General features: G+C 49.6%; 1 long non-coding RNA gene across 1 annotated transcript in view; it reads right to left on the minus strand.

The window, feature by feature from the left end:
- Positions 1 to 414: 414 nt before the first annotated feature.
- LOC102117826 (uncharacterized) overlaps positions 415 to 23350 on the minus strand; it is a 123236-nt gene continuing 100300 nt past the window's right edge. Inside the window, exons 3-6 of the long non-coding RNA XR_012419513.1 lie at positions 7668 to 7910; positions 6650 to 6745; positions 6451 to 6541; positions 415 to 542 (exon numbers count right to left, since the gene is read on the minus strand). This is a non-coding gene — a long non-coding RNA (uncharacterized lncRNA). The remainder of the gene's footprint in view (positions 543 to 6450; positions 6542 to 6649; positions 6746 to 7667; positions 7911 to 23350) is intronic.

A 23350-nucleotide genomic window follows, 5' to 3' on the forward strand; every position in this document is an offset into this window, starting at 1 on the left:
AAAACGTCTTTGGCTTGTGCTGAGCTACAGACAGTAAGAGCTTGTGTGATAGATGCTCATTATCTGCCATCCTTCCAAGGAATTTTCACATTCACTTACTTCCCACAATCCCATCAGAAGAGTTTAACACAAAAGCAATTTTTAAAGTCTGGTGATTGGGAGAAGAGAAGTCATCTTGTTAATCAATTTTTACCTAATAAGATAATGATGCAAAACACACTTTAAGAAAAATGTTAGAGAAATCACCCATGTGGTTGCAGTTATAGCAGATTTGAGAATAATGGGAGTTTTGGAATGGGGGATATGGGTGTTCAAATCCTGGCTCTACCATGTACCTACTCGTGTGACCCTAGGGAGGGTACTTACCTAAGGACATCACTCACTTGACAATGTAGGGTAACTGAAGAGGTCCCTTACCTGACAGGTCGCTTCCCTTCGCAGAACCCTCTCTTTTCAAGGATTGTTGGGAAAGCTCAAGGTCAGTATATCTTAAGACCTTGCTTCTCAATGTACAGTCTGTAAACCAGCAGCCTCTTCATCACCTAGAAGCGTATCAAAAATGCAGAGTTTGGGGTTCCACCCAAATCCTACTGAATGGGAATTCGAGTTTAGCAAGACCCCCAGGTGGTTTGTGAGCAAATCGAAGTGTGAGAAGCACTGCCTTAAACACTTTGCCTGTTGCTAGGTGACTGGCAGGGACTTGACAGAGTCTGGCTATTGGTATAGGTTCTTACTGTGTGTGATGGCTAATTTTGTGTCAAGTTGACTGAGCCAGGGGATGCCCAGATATCTGATTAAACATTATTTCTGGGTATGTTTCTGAGGATTTTTCTGAGAGAAATTAGCATTTGAATTAGTAGACTGAGCATAGAAGCAGACCCTCCCCAGTGTGGGGGAGCATCATTCAACCCATTGAGGATGACTGAATAGAATGAAAGGGCTTAGAAAGGTCGAATTCTGGCTGGGTGCAGGGGCTCATGCTTGTAATTCCAGGACTTTGGCAGGCGAAGGCAGGAGGACCACTTGAGGCCAGGACTATGGGACCAGCCTGGGCAACATAGGGAGACCCCATTTCTACAAAAAATGAACTTAAAAAACAAATTAGCCAAGTGTGGTGATGCACACATACAGTCTCAGCTGCTTGGGAAGCTGAAGTGGGAGGATCAATTGAGACCAGAAATTTGAGACTACAGTGAGCTATGATCACATCACTACACTCCAACCTGGGCAAAAGAGCAAGACCCCATCTCTAAACAAGAAAGAAAAGGGAGAGAAGAGGGAAGGAAGGAAGGAAGGAAGGAAGGAAGGAAGGAAGGAAGGAAGGGAGGGAGGGAGGGTAGGGGAGAGGGGGGAAGGAGGAAAGGAGGTGGGAAGGGGAGGGGGGAGGGAGGAAGGAAGGAGGGAAAAGGAAGGAAGGAGGGGGTAGGGGAGAGGAGAGGAAGGAGGAAAGGAGGGAGGGTAAGGGAGGGGAGGGAGGGAGGGAGGGAGGGAGGGAGGAAGGAAGGAAGGAAGGAAGGAAGGAAGGAAGGAAGGAAGGAAGGAAGGAAGGAAAGAAGGAAGGAAGGAAGGAAGGAAGGAAGGAAGGGTTGGGTTCTCTCTGCCTCTCTGCCTGACTGCTTGAGCTGAAACATGAGTCTCCTGCCTTCAGACTTGAACTGCCATCTACCAATTGCTCTGGCTCAGTCTGTTGAACACCATCACTGGCTTTCCTAGGTCTCCAGCTTGCAGATGACAGATTGTAGGACTTCTCGGTCTCCATAATTGTGCAAACCAATTTTTTATTTTATGTATATTCATCTCCTATTGGTTATTTCTCCTTTAAAATGTTTTTGTGTGGTCTTAGTTTTCATAATTCACACTACTTCACATTTGACATGGAGTTACTTTGAATTGCCTGCATAATAGTCCACTGAGCAGTTATGCTACCAAAACATCAGGGGGTTGGACTAGGTCCTGCTGCTCATCACACAGAAAGCCAATCACTGAGATGAAAACTATTGCCAAGGAAGAAGGCTTTAATCAGGTGCCGCCCCCAAGAAGATGGGAGCTTAGCCTCAAATCCATCTCCCCGACTGACTAAAATCAGGTGTTTATATAGCAGGCAAGAAATGTAACAATGTGCAAGAAAACAGGAACTTGGAAGGGGCAAGGAAGCAATCATGGTGGATGAGGAGTCCCGCAGTGATCTGGTTTCAGTTCTTTGAAACTTTTTGTGACAGGCCCAAAGGTCATTTCCTGAGGAAGGAACTCCGATGAAACAAGTATGTTTCAAGCCTCTTAAGACCAGAGGGCCAATGTCTATGTTTATCAAAAAGAAGTGTCTATGCGGCAATCGGGTTGGTTTCAGTCATACCATACTTTATTCTCCTATTCCCTCTCGTTTCCAGAATTTTGCTACTAGAAAATAGCATGTTAGTGAGTATGCTTCTAAATACAGCTCTCCTTCTGAAGGGAAAAACAAATGAAAAGCAAACAAATAGGAAGGGGAACATCACACACCGGGGCCTATCATGGGGAGGGGGGAGGGGGGAGGGATTGCACTGGGAGTTATACCTGATGTAAATGACGAGTTGATGGGTGCAGCACAGCAACATGGCACAAGTATACATATGTAACAAACCTGCACGTTATGCACATGTACCCTACAACTTAAAGTATAATAATAATAAATAAATAAATAAATAAATAAATAAAAAGAAAGAAGAGAAAAAGGAAAAAAAAATCATGTCTATGTCCCTTTAAATTTGGAGAGGTTGAATGTCTTCTCTAATCATATTGTAAATTACGGGACCAAACCAGCTACCTATCTGCATCCAGTAGACAGTAATGGGGGGATGTTACTGAAACCCCAGGAGTTTGGTCTAGACCTTCCTGCTCACCACACAGAAAGTCAATCACTGAGACAAGTATTACCAGAAAGGAAACCTTTCATCAGTGCTGTAGCCAAGAAAGTGAAAGATCAGTCTCAAATCTGTCTTCCTGACTGACTACAGTTAGGGGTTTATACAGCAGGGAATAAATGTAACCATGTGTGGGAAAACAGGAATTAGGGAAGAAGAGTCGGTCAACAAGAGGCAGGTGGTCAGCAGTCCTGATGGGTGAGGGATCTGGCGGCTCTCATTGTCCAGATGCAGTGATCTGGTGAGTTTCAGTTTCTTGATGCCATGTGGGAGGACTGATAGCTGCTTTTTTAAGAAAGGAGCTCAGATAAGACAAATGTAACTTTCTCAAGTTGCAAGACTGGGAGGGTCAATTTCTATGTTTACTCAAAAGAAACCATAAACATCAGTTCTATGTGACAATTGGGCTGGTTCTGGAGACAATTACCCCACCAAGTACAGGCACAAAGATGCAGGGAACACAGGATGCAACCGGAGGAGGGACTGGTCTCACCTCCATGACTTTGATGCCTCATAATCACCTCCAAGCACGAGCCCTGCTAGGCCTCTCCCACAGCCATAGGAGGCCCTGGAGAGCCCTGGTCTTAGTGCCCCTCACCATTCTCTGTCCCTGGTCACCAAGGACTGGCCAAGACCAAGTGGACTGTGCCCTTTGCCATCCCCACGCAGGTGCCTGCTGCCCTGAGCTGCTTCCCTGATGGGCAGCCATGGGGCTTCCCCCTCTCCAGAGCCACTGCCTGTTTTACGTGAGCTCAAAACTCTGGAGACAAAAGCTCTCGCTGCCCAGAGCATGTGTTCTAGAACTCAAAACAAGTAAATGACTGAGAAATTGAGTATGTGCAGGGGTGGCTGGGTTGTGGGACAAAGCAGGCAGGGAGGGGGTGGAGGACCGGAAGGGGCTTGGGTTCAGGGAGTGGGAGGGGTCAAGGGGCTCAGGGAGAGTAGGGGATCCTCATGCCGTAGAGCTGGGGAAGACTGGAGTGGGGATGAGGGAGGGCTTGGGTCCTGGGCCTTCTTGGCTGCCCGGGGATAAAGGGGAGATGGGAACAGCCTGCCGGTCCCCAGAGAAGTGATGGTAGGGCTGGGGCTGTGAGCAAACCAGGGAGCTGGGTCTTGCAGGGGCGCAGAGCTCTGGCATCTCTTCTGTCCCGTCCCTGGGCCAGGCCTAGAGGAGCCTGGGCCGCAGCACGTTCCATGGTGTTGCTGCCTCTGTGAAGTTTCAGGAGCCCCAAGGGCTGCCCAGGGGCCAAAGAATCTCCTGTGACCTGCCCCCCACCCAGCAGAGGGAGAACCTGGGATCCCCCTCTTCTGAAACAGTCTTTCCAGAGGCAGCTGCAACTTCTCATCTCACAAGAGGCAGCATCACTCAGAACCCCCAGACAGGCCATTGATTAAATGCCACGGAGGAGAGTGGTGATGGGGTCTGCGGAAGGCAGCTCGGAGCCAGAGACAGGACCGGGTGATGGATGGCCCCAGGCCCCGCCACTCCCTGCCCAGAGTGTATTCCAGGTACAAGGGTAATTAAGAGAAGTGTTTCTTTTTTATAGCAAGGTCCTTTTCCCTCAGGTGCTGAGGTGGTTAGAGATTAAAACATCATGAATAGAATGTGGAGTCCCAGAGAAAGAGCAGCCAGTGAGCCCAACTTCCAGGAGGGTCACGGGAGAAGGTAGAGCCGCACCAGAGGTTAAATAATGGCCACCCAGAGACACAAGTCCTCATCCTTGCAACCTGTACATGCAACCTTGCTTGTCAAAAGGGTTTGCAAATGTCATAAAGTTAAGGACGTTGACATGGAAGGATTATGCTAAACGCTATCGCAAGAGTCCTTACAGGAGACAGGCAGAGGGAGATGACACAGATCCACAGAGGAGGGGGGGCAGAGACTGGAGCGAAGCAGCCACAAGCCGGAGAAGTGGCAGGAGGTGAGGGACCGAGTCTCCTGGGGAGCCCCTGGAGGGAACACAGCCCTGGGATTTTGGATTTCTGTCCTTCAGAACTGTGGGAGAACGAATTTCTATGGTTTTAAGGCGCCAACTGAGTGGGAACTTGTTATGGCAGCCCTAGGAAGCTGATACAACAGTGGGGAGAAGAAGCTGCCTTTATTCAGCCTAACTCATGGATGAGGCAGGAAGAGAAATCCCACACATCATTTCCTTGTTGCTGAGGAACGGCTTTGCCGCTCAGAGCCCTCGGTGTCTTACAACTCCTCGAGGTGGACCGATGGGCAGAGAAGGCTACTGAGACAGAAGAAAAACATAAAACAAAACAAGGGTTTGTCAAGGCCCTTTGGAATTTAACCACAAAAGAGATAGAAACAGCCAAGGGCCTAGATTCACTTTGAAGGCTCAGTAAGTGGGCCTTCAGCAAAGACAGGCTTCCATCCATCCATCCATTCCTTCATTTTCTGAGCAGATATCATGCCAGGCACTTTTCTAGGTCCTAGAATACAGCTCTGACCAGCACAGACCTGGCCCGGGCCCTCAGAGGGTGGGCGTTCTGGTAAAGGAGGCACAATAAACAAGGAAATACAAAACAAGATTGGTGAAGAGGGTGAAACTGCTCTACAGGAAATAAACTGGGAATTGAAAGAGCGAAGGGAAGAAAGGCCACATTGGATGGGGAGGTGAGGACGGCCTCTCTGAAGAGGTGAGCTTTGAGCTCAGGCTGAGCACTGAGAAGATTCTAGCCCAGTAAAGGCCATCAGGAGAGCACGCCAGGTCAAGCGCACAGCAGGTGCCAATGCCTGGAGGCGGAACTGGACTGGACAAGTGCAGGGAACAGAGAGGAAGCCAGGACTGGGGAGCTGGAGAAAGCACGTTGCAGGGATGCAGGAAGGGGTGTGGGGTATGGATCAGGCAGAGCCTCCTGGAACAGGGTGAACCCCCTGGGGTTCACATGGGGAGCAGTGGGAAGTGATTGGAGAAGTTTATATGGTGGGGGCGCAACACAGCTGGCGTGCATGTCTGGACAGCCACTGATTGGCTGCTGGGAGGGAATGGAGGGAATGGAGGATTGGGGCAAGAATGGAAACCGTGGGTCCAGGCTGAACCCAGACCTACAAGATGCGAGACCTCGTGCAAATGTATCTTTCCTGAGCCTCAGGTCCTCGTCTGTGAGTGAGGAAATCATGAGTCATCCTGAGGCTGTTCTGAGGATGTAATAAGAAGGCGCCCACAGCAGAGCCCAGCACACAACGATAACAAGCGAACCTTGACCTTCCTAGTCTCATGCCCGTGACCCAGGAGATAACTCCGACCAAAATAACGTGCCCTCGGGTTGTCCCATGGGTGTGCTTGTGTAGACCTGGCCCCTTTATCAGTCCGGCATTCATTCTGTCTCGGCTGTTAGGGTTTCTTCACATACTGAGAACATGGCTCTGGTATTGGGACTGCAGGTTCTAATTTACATCTCACCTGGGAATGGCAGGGCAGTTCATTAAAGTGACTTAACCCAGAACAGAGCTGTTAGGGAATGAGGTGGTAAGGCTTAAGAGCAAACCCTTGCCTTGTTAGTTCAGCAAGAATCCAGGAAATTTTCTTGAAGCACATACCTTCCCTTGCCCAGAGTTTTCAAACCCCAGGCTGGGTTTAATGGAAACCATGATTCTCTTCCCCCAGATTGCTCAGAGGTATCCACTTGTCCTTCAGGTAGAGGAAATAAAATGGGCCACCATGAGGCAGCAGGCAGACAAATACAGACAAATTCCAGGCCGGCTGAAGCATTCAAAGCTAAATCCAGAATTCACGAACCTTCTTCTGCATCAACCATCTGATTGCTTCAAGATTCTTTGAACAGGTGGCTGCCAGGGATTCTGGGCAACTGTGGCACCCCAGAGGCAACTGCTCCTGGGAATTCAACAAGAATGAAGAGTAAAATTCAACAAGAATGAAGAGTAAAATGAGGAACAGGGGATCACTGTCAACCAAAGAGACACTGGAGACTTAACAACCAGATGCCATGTGGCCATTCTTGAATCTTGATTGCCAAAAAGCAACAGGAAAAAGACATTTGGGAGACAACTGGAGAAATTCTAACATGGACTGAATGTTAGACAATTATAGGGAATTATTTTTAATTTTGTTGGAGGTGATAAAGATATTGCAGCTATGTTAGAAAACATCCATGTAAGGTCTGGGATTTGCCTTAAAATAAGTTGGCAGGAAGAGGGGAGAGAGCTTGAAGGAAGGAGCAAACCCTGATAACCGTTGAGCCTATGTGATGGGTATATGCTGGTTCACTGTGTTCTTCTGGTTGAGATATCCAGAGTAATTCTTTAATTGTATTCAGTTCATTTTTCAAGATTGCAATTTCTTTGAGCAAGTGTTGTTGAATATTGCGAAACGTAGCCCAGGGATTGCCATTGTGTCATTTTTTGCTATTGCCCATGTAGCCGGGTATGAACAGGGCGTTTCACATGGGCATGAGGCCGGGACTGTCAAGTATTACTAGCTGTTCAGTAGACATGGCTCCCTGCGACCCCCGGCCAAGTCCTGCATGCCAGGACTGGATTTCATGTGCATGCCATCCAAAGCTACCGGCTTGCTCACTACACAAGTCGACAGACTGACGTGACTCTATGCAGCGCTGAGCACAACAGCTGGGGCCTGTCACCCAGCTCGCCAACAGACAGCCAGGGGTATTTTCAAGCAAAAATAATGGGCCACCATGGCATTTTAAAGGGATATGATTTATCTCTGGGACCGCATCCAGGCTAGAGCTGCTGGAGGACAATGACAGGCTCCCGGGCCAGCAAGGAGGCTTTCATACCTCGGCTCGTCTGCAGACGGAGGACAGCTGAGGCTTCGCAGGCCAAGGTGCCCAGTGGTTGCGGTGATCAGCAGGGGACACAGAAAAGCAGCCAACTCTGCACCCTGAGGAGGGTGGAGATTTGGAGAATTTCTGATGGATTTGAACCACACGATGGCTCCTTGGAGGAACCGGGAGTCCAGGTGGGATCTTTGCAGGCAGGGTCACGTGGTTTGGTCGCCTTCATTACTCAAAAGCAGGAATCTGTGTTTGGGAAGATGTGAATTACGTACTTTTGATTGAAAACAGCTGCATACCCACAAATCCCTTTAGCCAGTTAATTGGACCATGACAGGCACTCCAGATGTCTACCCACATGCCCTTTTCTTACCAGCAGGACCCTGACGATCACACGCTCCTGGATGGTGCCCAGCTCCCTGGCCACTCAGCCTGTGTGACACAGCTCTAGCCCAGTGGAGGCAGTATGAGGAGGGGGGTTGCGGAACAGGCGGCTACTAGGGATTCTGGGTAAGTGTGGCCTTCTACTTAAGCCCCTCCCTCCTCTTACCTCCTCCTTTCTCCTCGCCCGGTTGGAGGCAGACAGGAGGCCAAGCGCAGCAGCACCAGCAACCACAAGAGGCCTCAAGGTGAAGGCACCAGCTGAAGATGGCAGCAGAAAGGCAGAAGGAGCCAGGCCCTGGGTGATATCCTGCGGCCCCACACCTGCCCTGGCCCCTCTGCCCCTGGACCTGTGAATCTGGAATAAGGCAACTTCCCCCCGGAGATGCCACCGTGCCTGGGCTTCTGTGGCTTTGAGCTGAGCACAGCCCTGGGTGATGGAGAGAGACGATAGTGGTCACCCTACCCAGCAACCACCTGCACAGGTATACGTTCCAGGTCGGCTGAAGCCCTCAAAGCTAAATCCATAATTCACAAGCCTTTTTCTGCACCAGCCATCCTATTCCTTCCAGATTCTTTGAAAATGTGGCTGGGAATCACCGGAGACCTATCCCCTTCCACCCAGGAATCTGTCTGCCTCCTGCTGCCTTTCATGGCACCCGGGCTAAGCCCAGACTTTGCTCCAAGAATGAAGCTGGCACCCACAGCAGGGAGAAGCCAGGCAGCAGGAGCAGGCACTTCTGAGCCTGCGACGTCAGGGGGCCTCCCTGGGTCTCCAAGAGTGCAGGGATACCTGAGTCTGCAGCCAGGGTTTGGGTGGCTGCAGCTATACCCGGAGAGGGCGGCGGGTTGCGGGGGTTGCCAGTGGTGAGGCTCCTGCCCGCTGCATGGAGCAGCAGGCCCGCGTTTGCAGTGAGAGTTTGGGCGGCTGCAGATGCACCTGGAAAGCAGGGCTCCTGCCTGCTCCCGGACCCCCAAGAGCACAGGGAGGCTCAGTTCTGCAGCCATGACTTGGGCTGGTGCAACACCTCACAGGAGGGTGGGGCTCTTGTGTGCTCCTTCGAGTGGGAAGCCCAGGCCTGCAGCCATGGTATGAATAGCTGCAGCAGCACCTGGGGAGCTCCTGCCGCAGCTTGGAAGGGGCAAGGTCCCCAGCTCCCGTCAACTCCATGAAGCGGGCAACACCGGCTGTACATCCCTGCTACACCTCCCTGCTACGGCTGGTGTGATGGCAGTGGGAGGCCATCTGGAGAGGCTGCTGCCACCAGTGGGGACTGAAACTTCACTGGCCCCTTGGGAAATCTCCAGCCTCCCAGAAACCAAGAGAACATTTCCGCCTGCTGAGTTTCCCACCGCGACCGTCCTCTGTGGGCCTCGCCCACCTCCAGTGGGGCCGTTTCCTTTGGCCTAATTAACTGGGCTGTCAGGGAACGCAGCTGGAGTTGGCTTTGCTTGCTTCTGGACAGGAGAACACATTTTGGTCTGTTTTAACACCTAAATAACACACGTATGCCCTGCGTAATGCAGAAATGGAAAGTTCCTATGTGCAGAGGGAATCGTAGGCATCTTTGTGAGCTTTTGTTCAAAGTAAACAAACCTCCAGCAGGAGCTCCTTGCTGGGAGGTCAGACTCTGTTGCTGCAGCTGCTTTGAGGGCCCCCAAGCAAGAAGGAATTCTCCTAGCAGATGACCTTTGAACTCAACAGCAATTCTGCCCTGGGTCTGTCTCCAGCCTGCTGGCCTAACCTGCAGATTTTAGACTTACCAAGCCTCTACAATCGTGAGCCAATTCCTTACATTTCTCTCTCTCTCTTTTCTTTCTCTCTCTGTGCGTGCGCGCGCGCGCACACACACACACACACGCATGCATATACATACATTTCCCTTTAGTTCTGTTTCTCTGAAGAACACTGATTAATAAATACACTCACTTTCATTATGGACATAATCACATGTGTCCCGCATAGTTTTTGGAGGTGGTGTTGCAAGAATAAGCAAAATTACATATATATGTGCTTTGTTAGTAGTCATATTAATAATTATTACTCTAACCTTGGATTAAGTATGAATTTGATAATTAGTACTCTAATCCCATATTTTCCTGCCAGCTTTATCAATTGTTGGCACAGGACTAGGTTCACACCAGAGGATCCCAAATCCTTCAGAGACATCAGGGTTAAGGTCTGAAGAGGAGGCAGAGTTTACCCTGATGGTTCAAATCAGATATTAATGAAGGGACCCTTTGCAGAGGGGCAATCAGGGCTAGAGAATGAATTGGGAAGTTGAGACACACAGAGATTAGCAGCTGCTGGAAGCTATTACCGTCCCCGGGGAGGATGGGACAAGCAGAAGCAGCCACTCACCCGACCAATCATCAGGGAAGGACAGAGGGGCCCCGAGAGACAGGACACTGAAGCAGGGGGCCAGGGAAGAAAGAGCCCCCCTTTGTCGCTTCTCTGCCCCCTCTCCTCCTGCTGGTGTCTCCCACTGACTGAAACCGATCCAAAGCCACAGGCCAAGGGAGCCTGGCAGGGGCCTACAGAACAGACCAGAGCAGGCAGAGCTGAGGATGGCTGTCAGGGTTCAGGGGTGTCTGCTGGGGAGCGCGACTGTGCCCAGTGCAGGTCCGGGAAGGCCACTCCAGAATGAGCCAGCAGGAGGAACGCTGGCCATGGGTCCCCAGGGGAAGGGCCTCCCCCGAGGTCTGGAGGAGTGACCGGCTCTGCTAGGGAACTGTAGATGTCCTACCTCAGCTTGCCTTTGCTTTTTCCAGACAGCCCGAGAGGCTGCAGAGAGGGAGGAGGTGTTCAAATAGGCATGGCCAGGTGACCCAGCAGACGGTTCCCCTCTGTGGCTACTCCGGCAACACCTGGGGGTGGCCTCGAAGCAGTCTTGGGCTCTGAACCCCTAGCCTTGCTCCAAGAACAGCTCAGGGAGAGCAGAGAGCAAGGAACACGCAGCACGGAGCACGTCACAGAAGCAGCACCAAGCAAGCCCAGCTGCAGGTCACCCAGGAGCCTCCGGTCCCCGTCCTCCGTGGCCTGGCCTGCTAGCCCCTCACTCTCACCTCCTCTTCCCTTCCTCTGAGGAGAAGGAACCTGGGCCTTGGGCTCGGAGGGCGGGCCCTGCATTTCCCTGCTAGCATTCCCATCTCTGGCAAAACTGCCCATTACATGTGGAGGGGTCGCCCTGGGCCTCCACCTGCTGGGGTCTAGTCCCACAGGGCATCCCCTCTGAGCCTCTGCCAGGAGGCCGGGCACCGCCTGACATCCCTGAGGGCCTTTCCGGGTGTTTATCGCTTCCCTCCTGCGTGGGAGTGAACAGGACCCACAGCCTCTGCCCCAGCTGCTTTAACAATGAGATCGGACAGTCCTGGGAAGCTCCAATATCTGGTCTGAGATCAGATGTTCCGTGAATTTCTCATCACCCTCTCCGTCACCCCCTGCACCCGCTACTCCCCCTGCTGTGCACCCCTGTTGTCATTCTGCAGACCCCAGAACATGCAAGGAGTATGTTTCCACCCGAAAGTCATTTCTGCAAACCGTTTGCCTCCTGTTTTGTCACTTGTTGGGAGAAAGACTGTCAGAGCCTAACAGCTCTCTAAGGCCAGCATCTGTATGTCAAAACCAATCCCGAAGCCCCAGGTCAAATTCACAGTCAAATGGAAAAAGTGGAAAGAAGGAGTTTTAGCACCTATCACAGACCTCCCAGGGGCCACGTTCTGTGCTCAGGGCTTCGCTGACATTAAGTTGAATCAAATGAAATTGATTTTATAGGTCATAATAGTTCAATATGAGCAACTTTACATGGTCCTCCTAATATTGTCTCCTGACTCTTCGAAAAACACTTCCGACTTCACTCACTCCTGCAGTGGATATTTATGGAATATCTACCAAGTGCCAGGCCTGTGTTGGTGCCAGAGATGGGGGAGTGCCTGGGATGGGCACAGCCCTTGTCCTCACAAGGCTCACAGTTGAGGAGGGAGGCAATTAAGGGACCATCTACCCAGGTGATCCTGATGCTATAAGTGCACTTACTGCTTTTCCCCTGGTAGAATCCCCCAATGGTCAAAGCCCAGAAGACCTCACTTGGCTGTAGACAAGAAGCTGGATCTTATAAACCTTGATGACTACAGGTAGTGCTATAATAGACTACGGTCAGGACTGTAGAGCATGGGGACAGGGAAGGGGGATTTCCGGGAAAGATGCAGAATAGTGTTGAGAAGCCAATTTCCTCCTCAAGTGCTGTGGGTGTACAGCACTCTTGTCTAAGCTGAGTGGAAGGGGAAAGAGAGACTCAAGTTATTAAAACTGTCAAGTTGACCAACAGAAGAATTTCAAATGGTATGTCCTTAATACATCTCAGAATGGGGAAAGAAAGGTGAGATGCCACAAAGGAGCTAAAATGTTCATTTTTCATCATGAGAGCACTGATATATGTTATCTAAAGATGACAAAGCTAGAACTAGACTGTCTGAGAATAGGTTATCTAGAATATTGGCAGTGACCACCAGAAAGGCTAAAACTAAAAGTTACAAGGGAATCAATGCCTGGGAAAGAGGAAGAATTTCACTTTTCATTGATTGCCATGCTTCTCTGTGTGACTTTTTTTTTTTTTTTTTTAGAGACCGAGTCTCCTTCTGTCACCCAGGCTGGAGTACAGGCAGTGGTGCGGTCTCGGCTCACTGCAACTTCCGCCTCCAGGGTTTAAGTGATTCTCATGCCTCAGCCTCCCAAGTAGCTGGGATTACAGGCATGTGCCACCGCATCCGGCTAATTTTTGTATTTTTAGTAGAGATGGGGTTTCACCATGTTGGCCAGGCTGGTCTTGAACTCCTGACCTCAGGTGATCTGCCCACCTCGGCTTCCCAAAGTGCTGAGATTACAGGCGTGAGCCACCATGCCCGGCTTGTGTGATTTTTTAAAGTAAGCATGTATTTGTTAGTTTTATAATTGAAAAACAAACTAGAAGTAATAATGCTCTAAGTAAATGTGCACAATTTACATAAAATATGTACAAAAGTACATGAAGTGGGTAGTCGTACTCTCTGGGGATCCTGTTTTCCACCCCCACTGACCCCACTCCCCAGAGATCACCGTGAGCAGTGGCATCCGATGGGATAAATGGGATACGGCTCTGTCCTTCCACAAGCATTTATCCCATGGGTGCTCTGAGCCATGCATCGCACTAAGCCCTGTGTGGTGAGCAAAATGAATGGGAAATAGATCTTTCTGGGGCTTTACCATTGTATAGTTCACGGCACTGCAAAAATGATCACAAACCTCAAAGTTCTTCCTTCTAGTTATTCAGTGATGCAGGAATTCCTCCACACATCCCACCAAGCGTCATTCACCTCTTGATTACCACCAGTGACAGTGAGCTCACTTTCTTCCCAGGGAGCTCCGATGATCATTAGAGAGTTCAGTTAGAAAGTTCTTCCTTGTGTTGAAAAGAAATCCAGGTCCCTACAACTAGGCAGGGGCTGAGGGGTGCTAAGGGAGGTTTTAGACCTAACTATGATTTCCATTTCCCTCCCCAAGCTACCCCAGATAATCCTAGAATCTATCTCCAACAAGAGTGCTTAATACAAAGAGAGCTTCCACGACCCTCTGGAGCCCCCTCCAGTGGGACTGTCCCCCTGAGCCCCAGTAGAGAAAGTTTGGCATCCACACTGCCTGAAACTTCCAGCCATCATTTGGGGCTTTGAGAACTGCAACCCTCTGGTGGGTGTAGACTATCTTGAGCTACAATCCAGCCTCTCCTGATCATAGCATCCCTTCTCCTTTATCTAGGATGCTAGAGCAGCCTTGCCTAGCAGGGTCCAAGGGGCCTCCGGACAGTCTTTAGTGATGGATACAAGGTTGGCCTGTAGCTCAGAGTGCAGAGAGGTGTCGAGCCCTAAGCTTCCTTCGCAGTGCCTTCCTCTTCCACATACAGGCTGTGTCTGTCCTTCGGGTGTCTCTCCTCCACCCATTACAGGCAGCTGGGCTTCTTTCTGACTCGGGGTCACTGGGTGGTTTTCAGCAGCTCGGCCTGGTGCATGGCTCATGAACCCTGCGTTCATCAGAGTGCACACCTTCCATTGCAAACACACCCCTCCAGGGGGCCTGACAGCCTGTCTTTGGGGATGTGGTCCCTGGAGCTCAAGCCAGTTAGGAGCTGTCTGGGCCTTTCGTGATTGCTCAGCCTCCCTAATCCCTCATCCCCAGAGGCAAGGGCAGGGCTCCTGCAGATTAGAACCAGGGTTTTTTCGATATTTCTGTCCAGTGTTAGAGCCACAGGCAAGGCCAGGGAAGGGACAAGGAGGGAGACCCTGGGCTGCTTTTGAGCTCTCGAGGCAATGGGTTGCAGGTTCATCACTGCCCTGGAGCAGGAACCATCGGGTGATTTGGAAGACAAGGGGGTGGAAGGTGGGGCAGGAAGTCAGGGGGCAGGGGTTCTAACCCTGGAGGGACAGAGGAGGTTTCTTTGTGGGAGGAGGGAGAGAAGAGCCTTGGGTCCCGATGGGCGAGACCAAACTTAAAACCCTAACCTGTGCCCTCCCTGACCCCATATCATCCCTGAATCCGCCCCTACCTGAAAACAGGCAGCTGCCAGGGTCTGGGGCCCAGCCTCTGCCCGCCTTGTGGCCACGCTTCCTGGGGGGTCACTCTCCTCCAGGTGGCCCAGGATGGCTTGCCACCCAGTCTGCATTCCAGCCGGTGGGTGGCGGAAGGAAGGAGACACTTGTGTTGCAGGGCGCAGCCTAGAAGTCAGACCCATCCCTTCTCTTTCCATCCTATTGACCAGAACTGAGTCACGGGCCCACCCCAGGATGAGGGATGCCAGAGAAGGTGGACTTCATTCTGGGCAGCCTGAGGTTCTGTTGGTATCAAAGAAGAGATCAGGGGCATTGAGCCACAGTTAGATGTTTCTGCACAGAGACATGTGGCTAGATAAATTATCTTACTGCCGGGCCACCTAGGCCTTGCCAAGCTCAAGGAAAAATTAAAACAAAGAATTTCCACATCTGTAGAAATGGTTCAGCCATTTCCACATTTGCCTCTTACTGGGGCCCATGCAGAAGCTGGGTCCTTGAAACCCTGCTGAAACACCCTGAGTCACACACACTGGGGGCCATGCCACCTGTGTCCACCAGAGTCACGTACTTCCTCTTGGCGAAAAGAAGTGCTGCTCAAAAAAAATGCATTTAGAGAATCTGTCAAGATCCCATCTGACACTGAAGTCCTTATTTGATTAATAAGCTAAGGAGACGCATTTCCATTCTCCCTTGACTTTAACAGAATTTAATCTGTTATTCCATGCATTTTTTTCTGGAGAGGGAGCGCAACACAGTGGTTTAGAGTATGGATTTCGGAGCTCAGCTGCTTGGGTTCAAGTCCCAGCTCCACCATTTGCTTGTTGCATGGCCACAGGAAGGTACCCTAACCTCCCTGTGCCTCAGTTTACTTATCTGTGCAATGGAGATGATAATAATCTCAAGTATAGTGGTGAGAATTTAACAAGGGAATTCCTATGAAACTCTCAGAACAGAGCCCAGCATGCAGTAGGCATGAATTAATGTTCGTAGGGAGAGGGTAGCCAGTATTGTCTTCCCCTCTCCCCGGTGGTCAATATTAACCAGTGTTCAGCACACACATGGCTGACTGCCACCAGACTGCCCATCACTGCTCTCCCTTAGCCCACGCCCTGAATTCTACTCAGGTGTGGGCCAGCAAATTAACATGGCCGCTTCTCTTTCCTTAGCTCTCTGAGTTGGCCAAGCATTTTGACATATGTCACCTCAGTCTTTGAGCCAGCAGTCATGAGTGATGAATATTAGGAATTAGCTCTATTTTACCAAGGAAAAAACCTTGACCCCTAGAGGAAGGGTCCCTCCCACAGTCAGGTGCCTGTGAACAGCCACAGCAAGACTCGGATGTCCTGCTCTCCCATGAGTCATCAGCGTGGTGGGCAGCCAGTGCCTCCATGCCGGGTGCTGCCATAGGTGCTGGGCACACAGGTTCTTAAGTCAGGTCAGTCCCTGCCTCCTTGAGCTCACACACAGGTAAGGAGGGCGAGAGATGCTCCCCAACTCGTCATGCGCTCAAGTTCATTTCAGATGGTAGTGAGGGGTCCTGAGAAGACGAAATGGGGTGACATGCTAGGAAGTGCCTGGGTGGAGGGGGCTCCTGGAGACAGGGTGGTCAGGGAGGTGCTCAGGAGGTAACAAATGACAGAGCCCTGAAAGGTGAGAAGGTACAACCATGCACAGGGCTGGGGACAGGAGCACGGCCACACAGGGGAATGAACCTGGCCGTTTGTGGCACAGAAGGAAGGTCAGCGAGTCTAGGAGAAGAGGAGGAGGAGTGGGCAGGCCCCCGGCGCCTGCACGTCTGGAAGCATCGCCAAGTTTCCAAGCATCTTTCCAGGGCAGAGAAGCCTCCACTCTGGGCAGGAGGGGCTTGCTTCACGAGCAGGAGGGGTGGGGGAGCAGGAGGGAGCCCTGATGTCCCGGCTGCAAGTCCAGGGCTGGAAAACCAGGCGGGCCCCCGCCAAGGTTGCTCCTTCCCCATCGGGCCTCCGCCATCTGGTTGGGACATCTCAGACTGAGGAGCAGGAAGTGTGACTGTCACAGGCCAATGTCTGTTGACGAATCTCCCAGCCCAGATGGTGGCCTGCGGTGGGCTTCCTGGTGCACGCGGAGGCGACTCTGGCGAGGGGGATTCCCTCCCCTTTGAATTTTCTCCTGGTTCTGGCCACGTGAAACTGGGCTGGTTGGCTGGGCTTCCTTTTCTTTATTTGGCTTTCTTATTCTCCAAATAAAAGATGAAAAGTCAAAACATAGGCATAATGCAGAATTATAACGCTTGGATTTGTTTAACTTTATCCCTGCAATCGCCCAAATATTCACATAGTTCAAGAACACCACTGTATAACAGGCTACTCAGGGAATGTGGCATGATGACACTTGTAGGAACCCGGTGGGTCATTTAGGCCTCTGTTTGTGTGTCTCTGTGTGTCCCATTCTGTGGGTGTGCACACAACAACCTCACACAAACTCACCGGTTCCCTAGTGTGTGTTTAGACAACATGAAACTTTGCATCACAAAAACCACCGAGTGATGTCAGAGGCGCCATGAATCATAATGACAGCTCCTGGCCTGGTATCCAAGAAACCTCAACACGCTGCTAAGTCACTGTTCCCCTCCATGAGAACCGGTCACTCTCTTTGAGCCTCCACTTGAAGGGGACTAAATTAATCTAGGATGACCCATATTGTGCCGCAGCTAATGACCCAGTTCACCTCTTGTTAATTTTCTGCTTCTGGGTGTCCTGGGAACGGGTGGTGTTTACTCCGGTTGGGACAAACCTTTATTAATGAGCCGGAGTGTTGGCTGCCCTGGGCCGAGTGTTTTAATAGAAATCGGCCAATGGGCCAGGGCCTGCTGAAGCTGCAGAATATGAATAAGGCCCTTTTCTTTACCCTCTCTCTCTTCCACCCTGATTTGCATAACTAAGCTTTCTGCCTTTTTATCTTTTTAATGTGTTTGTTTGTTGATTATTGATCTGTCCCCTATGGAGGGACAAATCGTTCGCCCACCAGGCAGTGGCCTAAATTTGGCAGAAGCTCCAACCATGTCTGCAGCAAACGAGCCAGACAGTTATACTTGTATTTGTAGGGACAATTCCAGGAGAATTTATATGGCCCAAGGTTGTAATGATCAAAATTACACTGGCCTCCAGCAGACTCATTAAGGGGAATCTTGGCAAAGGAAGACTTGATGGGTAAGAAGAAAAGAAAAGATCCTCTTTCATGGTAAAAGATCTGGCTCAATGTAACAGAAAAGCTCAAAAGCCTCTCCAAATGAGGCTGCAGTTTCCCTGGGGAAAGAGAAGGTACTGCTGAGTTTTAGAAATGTGGTTCTCAGCTGTGTCCGAACCTATGCCACCTTTCTTTAAACCAATATTTTATAATTTTCACCTTCATATCTTGAAATATACTTCAAAGGTCATACAGCCTATCTACGTCTTTTTAAAAGTTCAACATAATGCCCTAACTATAATATAAAGACAGAAGTGTAAGAAAAGTAATTTATGTAAAGTAATTTGTAAGAAATTAATGCATATTTCAACATGCAAATGCTCTGACCGACTGCACTACAAGTGACGAAGCTGTAAATGCAGACTGGTGACAAGCCTGTTGAGTTGCCACCTCAAATGTCATGCATATTGCCGCTAGTGAGGAGAGAGCTCAGGATGCTGACCCGCTGTTGGTGAACTTTTGAAAAAAACAAACACAAGCTTCCCTTGATTTACACCAGAGTTGCTGTCCCAGGAAAGTCAGTGATTATTAAAACATTATGATCGTTTCTATGTAAACCGGACTTTTCGCTGGAGGCTCAGATCATTGTAAAGAGGGTTTGCTTACATGAGTGTCCAGTGAAACATTCAAAATTAGTGCAAGATACAAGATAAATTCTCCATGGCATGGGATTGTCCTGTGTATTACCGCCGTGTAGTATCCTCAGCTCACACCCCAATGCCGACATCACGCTCCTCTCAGCATCGTGCACCCAAGGCACCTCTTTAGGGGCGAGACCGCCATTGATAACCACCACCCCTTGCACAGCCACATGTGCTCACAGAGGCTGAAACCTACTGTTGTCCCCACCTAAAGTTTTTCTTGTCCTGTAACCTTTCCCTGGCTGGCTCTCCACCCTGCCTAGAATGAGGCAGGGAATCCAAGGACATCTCAGCTACCTCAGGTCTCACCCACCCTCTCCCCCTCCCCAGGCAGAGAAGAATAGAGTCCTGAAACGCTGTCCCTACAGACTGAATCAGTCTCCTGGGTCTGAGGGCTGCACACACATTTGTTCCCGGTTCCCCCGGGGCCTGACACCCTCACTCCTATAGCTCTGTCTTGGGAAATCCCTCAAAGCTAACTGTACCTTCTGTGTGGGTCTTGAGGGCCTCCACCAAGCAGCTCTTTCCTATTGATCAGTTTGTTCATTCACTTGTGTATTATCTTTGTTACCGAAATATGTCAAGATAATCACATAAGTCAGGATAAAAATGGCCAATGCAGCCATATCTCGTCAACTTGGTGCATTTCTATGTACATGGTCAATTTTCACACACAGGCAGACTCTGTCTACATTTTCTCCCAGGATTCTACCATACTTCCTTTTCAATCCTTCTCCAATTTCCCTGCCCCTTGCCTGTCTCCTCCTTCCCAACCCCACTCCCAAATGTGTCTCCTTCCACAACTTTCTATACACTCACAGGTTCATACACACACATATACATACTGACAAGGATTCCCTGACCTCTCTTTATAAGGGTTTGGGTTTCTTTTGCAAAATATAATTTGACTACATAAATACTTCACACTGTGTTTTCTTAATCCTCAATATGGTACAGACATCATCTCAATTGATATATCAGGATCCATCTTAGTATTTCAAAATAACCATCTAATATTCAATAATATGAATACACTTTACATTAATCAACCATTCCCCTACTGATGGATATTCAGAGTGTTTTCAGATTCAATGATTCAACTATAATCAACTAAGTATGATCAGCACTGGAATAAATATCTTTGAATATGTATTCTTGTACTATAGAACTTTGGTTTCTATGGGATACGTTTCTAAATATAGGATTTGTTGGGTGGAAGAATATGCATATGTTGAAACTACAGGCACTGGAGTGATGAACTCCGCCTAGGGCAAGACAGGACTTGATTCTTGCTGGAGGAGCCATCTGAGTTTGTGAAGGGCAAGGAGAATGCATGGGCCGAGAAAGGTGCTCCCAAGAGTGATCCCTAAGGCAGTCAACAGTGTAGATTAAGAGAAAGAAACCGACGGAAAGGAAGTCTTCCTAACCAAATTCCAGTGTAAAAAGTAATGATTTGGAAATTGGAAGGTCTAGACTCTGACTTGGGGTCTGGAATTCTCTCTCCAGGTGACCTTGGGTGAGTCACTTCCCCTCTCTGGCTCTAGTTTCCTCCTCTCTTCAAATTAAGCAGCTGCATTAGATGATCCTTAAGACCTCTTCCCTGTGAACTTTGTACAATTAAATGAGAACAATGTATATGATGGGGCTTTCTGAACTCTAAAGTGTTTAATGCTATGATTTGTTTGGTAGATGGTAATAGATTCTTCTTATGATCATCTATGTCCATTTGATTATGTCCAACACTTTCCTTTTTCTCACACCCCACACCCAGTCCCATAAGCACATCCTAACAGCTCTGCTTCCCAAGTAGATTCTGAATCTGCCCACTTTCCTCTTCTCTACCCTCTGCCACCCCCACCTGTACCCAAGCTGCCATCATCTCCCACCCCCAACCTCAGGACAACTGCAACAACCCTCGCTGGTCACCTGGTCTACCAACCCCTCATAATCCATCCTGCACTCAGCAGTCAAAGTCTATTTGTAAAAGGAAAATGAGACTGTGTTGTTCCCTTGCCTAAGACTCTCAGTGGTTTCCCCAAGCTTTTAGAGTAAAATCCAGTCTCCTTACTGTGGCCACAAGGCCATGCATGATGGGTTCCTTGCTGCTTCTGAAACATGTTAAGTTCTTTCTAGTCTCAAGGCTTCTACACATACTTTTTTTCTGCCTGGGACACTTAGCCCAGATGTCTGCTTCTCACCCTCCAGGTCACAGCTCAAGTGTCACCTCCTCTGAGAAGCTTTTCACAACCGCCCTGTCCGAAGGAGAGGACTCTCTATTCCCGCTCTGATTTGTTTTCTTCAAAGCACTCACTGCAATCTGAAATCGTCTTAGTTATTCACTGTGTGCTTGTCTCTTGCCGTCTCCCCACTAGAACAGAAGCTGCATGAAGGCAGGGGTTTCATCTGCCTTGAACATCACTGAATCCTGTGCACGGAGCACAATGCCTGGAATAGGAGGAGCTCAGTGGTTACTGGTTGAACTAATACACTGAGGAAATGGATCAGCTGTAGACAACCTTACTTGTTGGCCTGTTCTCTCATCTCTTTCCCACCTGCTGGCCCTGCCTTTCCAGTTAAATCCAGAGCCAAGTCACACATTCCTTACTATATATTTCTTTTGTACTGATTAAAATGTTTCATAAACTTGTACCACATATGGATCAGGGCTTTTAGTTGCTAATGGAACCTACTCCAGCCAGTTCAATTAGGAAGGGGATTTATTCATGAAATCCTGTTGGGTAGCTTGAGCTCATGCCTACCAAAGAATTAGACTTGCAGGCCACACAGCCAGGAAACATGGCCCCCAAATTACACACTCCCCAATCATAACTGGTCCCTTGATGTCTCTGGTGCCTTCACGGGGCACAGACACCCCAGCTCATGCTGCCAACAGCACAGGTATGAGATAGTGAAGATGCGTCCAGAATCCTGCAACTGCCCCCTGTGGGACTAACTGTAGCTCCTTCCATAGAAATCACCCATCAGGGGGTGGCAAAAAGGAAGAACAAATGTCCACTAAACTCTTTAGGCAAATGATCACAGGGAGCCATTGTGTCCTCCTAGCCACTGTGCTCATCACACCAGAGGGCTGTGCTGAACCATCCCTAGTTATCTCAGTTACCTTCTGTCTGAGTCAAGGTTCTCTAGAGAAACAGAAACACCAGGGTGTGTGTGTGTGAAGGGAGACAGAGAAGAGAGAGAGGGGGAGGGGTGAAGGAGGGAGAGAGAGAGAGAGAGATTTCTTATAAGGAGTTAGCTCACATGATTATGGAGGCTGATAAATCCCAAGATCTGCCGGGTGAGTTGCAAGCTGGAGACCTAGGAGAACCAAGAGTGTTCTAGCCCAAAGGCCAGCAGGCTCATGACCAAAGAAAAGACAGTGTTTCAGTTCTAGTCCAAAAGCAGGAAACAGCTGAGTTCCAGTTCACAGGCAGACAGGCTGATGGAGTTTCCTCTCACTCAGGGAGGGTCACCTTTTTGTTCTATTCAGGCCTTTAACTGATTGCATGAGGCCCACCCTCCTGAGAGAGGCAACTGGCTTCACTCAGCCCACTGATTTAAATGTTAACCTCACCAAAAACACCCTCATAGCATCACTCAGAATAATGTTTAAGCAAAATATTTGGGCACTTCATGGTCCAGTCAAGTTGACGGGAGTCACACTTGGAATCTAAGTGGTGGTGCCTCAAAAAGGGTTATAGGCTCAACCTCAGAGCCTTGACGATCCAGATCCCACCCGTGATGGGGAATGGGCAGAGAATGGCTCCCTTAATATTGCAAGTGAGGTAGGCGATCAGCAGGGCTTGTTTTCCAAGCACAGATCGTGATCCTGCTGATCGAAGCAGGATGCAGTAAAGCAACTGGCCAAAACCAGCAGATGGTGGCGAAAGTGACCTCTAGTTGCCCTCACTGCTCATTAGCATAAAGACACTCCCACCTCCCCACCAGCGCCAGGACAGTTTACGAATGCCGTGGAAACTACCCGGAAGTTACCTTATATGGTTCCGGGAACCCTCTGCCCCTTTTCTAGAAAATTCTAAATAACCCATCCCTTAATTAGCATATAATTAAGAGTGGTATAAATACAGCTAGCCCTGGTCTGCAGGGACTGCTGCTCTGCGCTGCTCTGCCTAAGAGGTAGCCCTGCTCAGTTTATGGAGCCGTCCTTCTGCTGCACACTGCTGCTCTAATAAACCTGCTTTTTCTCACTCCCGGCTCACTCTTCAGTTCCCTCCTCCGCAACACCAGGAACCCTCCCAGGCTGAGCTCCAATTTTGGGATTAACCTGTACCACAAGAAACAAAGGTGTCCCTCCCTCCCTCCCTTTCTTCCTTCCTTCTTTCTTTTTTCTTAGGGTGTTGTAGAAGGGCAGAAGTCTATCTTCCCTCCCTCCCTTCCTTCCTTTCCTACTTCCCTCCCTCCCTTACTTCCTTTCCTCCTTCCCTCCCTCCCTTCCTCCTTTCCTCCCTTCGTTCCTTCTTTCTTTCTTCTTAAGGCGTTACAGAAGGGCAAAGTCCATCTTCTGTCCCTTCCTTCCTTCCTGTCTTCTTTTCTCTTCCTTCCACATGCATTTAGAGGTCATCTTCTAAATGTGAAGCAATGTCCTAGAAGCAGCAGTGAAAAAATAGACACAGTCCCACCGTCATGGGCATCCTGAGACTGTCTCCCTGAGAGCTTTCTCTTAGCCTGTGGCCAGAAGTGCTGACAGTTGACGTCCCTGGGACAAGCCCTCGGCTAATGGGACAAATAAATTGGAGGCTAAACATTCAGCTGGTAGAGGACTAAGCTCCAGTTGCCCACAGTGGCAACACCCTGTCTCACTTCCCCACTCCCCTGTTGGTATTTCCTGGAACCACCTCC

This window comes from Macaca fascicularis, chromosome 10 (genome assembly GCF_037993035.2).
Source record: "Macaca fascicularis isolate 582-1 chromosome 10, T2T-MFA8v1.1".
NCBI lineage: Eukaryota > Metazoa > Chordata > Mammalia > Primates > Cercopithecidae > Macaca > Macaca fascicularis.